This window comes from Arachis ipaensis, chromosome B9 (assembly GCF_059453495.1).
Source record: "Arachis ipaensis isolate K30076 ecotype BB chromosome B9, ASM5945349v1, whole genome shotgun sequence".
Classification (NCBI taxonomy): domain Eukaryota; kingdom Viridiplantae; phylum Streptophyta; class Magnoliopsida; order Fabales; family Fabaceae; genus Arachis; species Arachis ipaensis.
The window spans coordinates 86,619,241-86,623,808 of NC_142444.1; the positions used below are offsets into that span (position 1 = coordinate 86,619,241).

Sequence of the window (4,568 nt, forward strand, 5' to 3'; positions counted from 1 at the left end):
TTGGCATCTCACTTTATCCTTTGAAGTTCAGAATGATTGGCTTCTATAGGAACTCAGAATCCAGATAGTGTTATTGATTCTCCTAGTTAAGTATGTTGATTCTTGAACACAGCTACTTTATGAGTCTTGGCCGTGGCCCTAAGCACTTTGTTTTCCCGTATTACCTCCGGATACATAAATGCCACAGACACATAACTGGGTGAACCTTTTCAGATTGTGACTCAGCTTTGCTAGAGTCCCCAATTAGAGGTGTCCAGGGTTCTTAAGCACACTCTTTTTGCTTTTGGACCACGACTTTAACCGCTCAGTCTCAAGTTTTCACTTGACACCTTCACGCCACAAGCACATGGTTAGGGACAGCTTGGTTTAGCCGCTTAGGCCAGGATTTTATTCCTGTGGGCCCTCCTATCCACTGATGCTCAAAGCCTTAGATCCTTTTTTTCACCCTTGACTTTTGGTCTAAAGGGGTATTGGCTTTTTCTGCTTGCTTCTTTTTTTTTTTTTTGCAAGCTTTTCATTGCTTTTTCTTGCTTCAAGAATCAATTTTTTGATTTTTCAGATCATCAGATAACATTTCTCTTTTTCCTTTCATTATTTCAAGAGCCAATAATTTTAACATTCATAAACAATCAAATTCAAAAATATGCACTGTTCAAGCATTCGTTCAGAAAAATAATAGTATTGCCGCCACATCAAAATAATTAAACTGATTTAAAATTTGAAATTCATGCACTTCTTTTTCTTTTTCAATTGAAAACATTTTTCATTTAAGAAAGGTGATGGATTCATTTTCATAGCTTTAAGGCATAGACACTAATGATCATGTAATAAAGACACAAACATAGATAAACATAAAGCATAATTTTCGAAAAACAAGAAAATAAAGAACAAGGAAGTTAAAGAACGGGTCCACCTTAGTGATGGCGGCTTGTTCTTCCTCTTGAAGATCTTATGGAGTGCTTGAGCTCCTCAATGTCTCTTCCTTGCCTTTGTTGCTCCTCTCTCATGGTTCTTTGATCTTCTCTAATTTCATGGAGGAGGATGGAATGCTCTTGGTGCTCCACCCTTAGTTGTCCCATGTTGGAACTTAATTCTCCTAGGGAGGTGTTGATTTTCTCCCAATAGTTTTGTGGAGGAAGATGCATCCCTTGAGGCATCTCAGGGATTTCATGATGAGGAATTTCCTCATGCTCTTGATGAGGTTCTCTTGTTTTCTCCATCCTTTTCTTAGTGATGGGTTTGTCCTCATCAATGAGAATGTCTCCCTCTATGTCAATTCCAACCGAATTACAAAGGTGACAAATGAGATGAGGGAAGGCTAACCTTGCCAAATGAGAGGACTTGTCTGCCACCTTGTAGAGTTCTTGGGATATAACCTCATGAACTTCCACTTCCTCTCCAATCATGATGCTATGTATCATGATAGCCCGGTCTATAGTAGCTTTGGATCGGTTGCTAGTGGGAATGATTGAGCGTTGGATGAACTCTAACCATCCCCTAGCCACGGGCTTGAGGTCATGCCTTCTTAGTTGAACCGGCTTTTCTCTTGAATCACTCTTCCATTGAGCGCCCTCTTCACATATGTCCATGAGGACTTAGTCCAACCTTTGATCAAAGTTGACCCTTCTTGTGTATGGGTGTGCATCTCCTTGCATCATAGGCAAGTTGAATGCCAACCTTACATTTTCCGGACTAAAATCCAAGTATTTCCCCCGAATCATTGTACGCCAATTCTTAGGGTCCGGGTTCACACTTTGATCATGGTTCTTGGTGATCCATGCATTGGCATAGAACTCTTGAACCATTAAGATTCCGACTTGTTGAATGGGATTGGTGAGAACTTCCCAACCTCTTCTTCGGATCTCATGTCAGATCTCCAGATATTCGCCCTTTTTGAGCTTAAAAGGGACCTCGGAGATCACCTTCTTCTTGGCCACAACTTCATAGAAGTGGTCTTGATGCACCCTTGAGAGGAATCTCTCCATCTCCCATGACTCAGAGGTGGAAGCTTTTGCCTTCCCTTTCCTCTTTCTAGAGGTTTTTCCGGCCTTTGGTGCCATAAATGGTTATGGAAAAACAAAAAGCCTTAGCTTTTACCACACCAAGTGGTGTGCAAAACGCCCCTTTCTGCCAATCCTGGCATTAAACGTCAAGCCGCTGCCCATTTCTGGCGTTTAACGCTTGCTTCTTGCCCATTCCTGGCGTTAAACGCCAGTCTGGTGCCCATTTCTGGCGTTAAACGCCCAAAATGGTGCCAGACTGGGCGTTTAAACGCCAGTAAGTTTCTCCTCTAGGGTGTTCTATTTTTCATTCTATTTTTCCTTCTGTTTTTGATTTTTCAATTGTTTTTGTGACTTCACATGATCATTAACCTACAGAAAACCTAAAATAACAAAAGAAAAGAGAAATTTAACATAGATAGTTAAAGATTGGGTTGCCTCCTAACAAGCGCTTCTTTAATGTCAATAGCTTGACAGTGGGCTCTCATGGAGCCTCACAGATGTTCAGAGCAATGTTGGAACCTCCCAACACCAAACTTAGAGTTTGAATGTGGGGGTTCAACACCAAACTTAAAGTTTGGTTGTGGCCTCCCAACACCAAACTTAGAGTTTGACTGTGGGGGCTCTGTTTGACTCTGTATTGAGAGAAGCTCTTCGTGCTTCCTCTCCATGGTGACAGAGGGATATCCTTGAGCTTTAAACACAAGGGAGTCTCCATTCACTTGAATGATCAATTCTCCTCTGTCAACATCAATCACAGCTTTGCTGTGGCTAGGAAGGGTCTACCAAGGATGATGGATTCATCCATACACTTCCCAGTTTCTAAGATTATGAAATCAGCAGGGATGTAATGGTCTTCAACCTTTACCAAGACATCCTCTACAAGTCCATAAGCCTATTTTTTTGAATTGTCTGCCATCTCTGGTGAGATTCTTGTAGCTTGTACCTCAATGATCCCTAGCTTCTCCATTACAGAGAGAGGCATAAGGTTTATGCTTGAACCTAGGTCACACAGAGCCTTCTCAAAGGTCATGGTGCCTATGGTACAAGGGATTGAGAACTTTCCAGGGTCCTGTCTCTTTTGAGGTAATCTCTGCCTAGTCAAGTCATCCAGTTCTTTGATGAGCAATAGAGGTTCATTCTCCCAAGTCTTATTACCAAATAACTTTTCATTTAGCTTCATGATTTCTCCAAGGTACTTAGCAACTTGCTCTTCAGTAACATCTCCATCCTCTTCAGAGGAAGAATAATCATCAAAGCACATGAATGGCAAAAGTAAATTCAATGGAATCTCTATGGTCTCAAAATGAGCCTCAGATTCCCATGGTTCCTCATTAAGGAACTCCATGGAGGTCAGTGGGCGTCCATTGAGGTCTTCCTTAGTAGGAATCACTGCCTCTTCCACCTCTCCAGGTTCGGCCATGTGAGACATGTTTATAGCCTTGCACTATCTCTTTGGATTCTCTTCTGTATTGCTAGGGAGAGTGCTAGGAGGGAGTTCAGTAATTTTCTTACTCAGCTGACCCAATTGTGCCTCCAAATTTCTAATGGAGGACCTTGTTTCAGTCATGAAACTTTGAGTGGTTTTGATTAGATGAGAGACAATGGTTGCTAAGTCAGAGTGGCTTTGCTTAGAAATCTCTGTCTGTTGCTGAGAAGATGATGGAAAAGGCTTGCTATTGCTAAACCTATTTTTTCCACCATTATTGTTGTTGAAACCTTGTTGAGGTCTCTATTGATCCTTTCATGAGAGATTTGGATGATTTCTCCATGAAGGATTATAGGTGTTTCCATAGGATTCTCCCATGTAATTCACCTCTTCCATTGTTGGGTTCTCAGGATCATAAGCTTCTTCTTCAGAGGAAGCTTCCTTAGTACTGCCTGTTACTGCTTGCATTTCAGACAGACTCTGAGAAATCATATTGACTTGTTGGGTCAATATTTTATTCTGAGCCAATATGGCATTCAGAGTATCAATCTCAAGAACTCCTTTCTTCTGAGTTGTCCCATTATTCACAGGATTCCTTTCAGAGGTGTACATGAATTGGTTATTAGCAACCATTTCAATGATTTCTTGAGCTTCTGCAGGCGTCTTCTTCAAATGAAGAGATCCTCCAGCAGAACTATCCAATGACATATTGGATAGTTCAGACAGACCATCATAGAAGATTCCTATGATGCTCCATTCTGAAAGCATGTCAGAAGGGCACCTTCTGATCAATTGCTTGTATCTCTCCCAAGCTTCATAGAGGGACTCACCATCCTTCTGTCTAAAGGTTTGGACTTCCACTCTAAGCTTACTCAATTTTTGAGGTGGAAAAAACTTTGCCAAGAAGGCATTGACTAGCTTTTCCCAAGAGTTCAGGCTTTCTTTAGGTTGTGAATCCAACCATGTCCTAGCTCTGTCTCTTACAGTAAAAGGAAAGAGCATAAGTCTGTAGACTTCAGGGTCAACCCCATTGGTCTTGACAGTGTCACAGATTTGCAAGAATTCAGCTAAGAACTGATGAGGATCTTCCAATGGAAGTCCATGAAACTTGCAATTCTGTTGCATTAGAGAAACTAATT

At 41.4% G+C, this 4,568-nt stretch overlaps 1 non-coding gene across 1 annotated transcript; it reads left to right on the forward strand.

The window, feature by feature from the left end:
* Positions 1–4,191: 4,191 nt before the first annotated feature.
* Positions 4,192–4,299, forward strand: LOC148545333 (small nucleolar RNA R71). Its single transcript, XR_015902052.1, has one exon. It is a non-coding gene; the product is annotated as a small nucleolar RNA R71 (small nucleolar RNA).
* Positions 4,300–4,568: the final 269 nt, after the last annotated feature.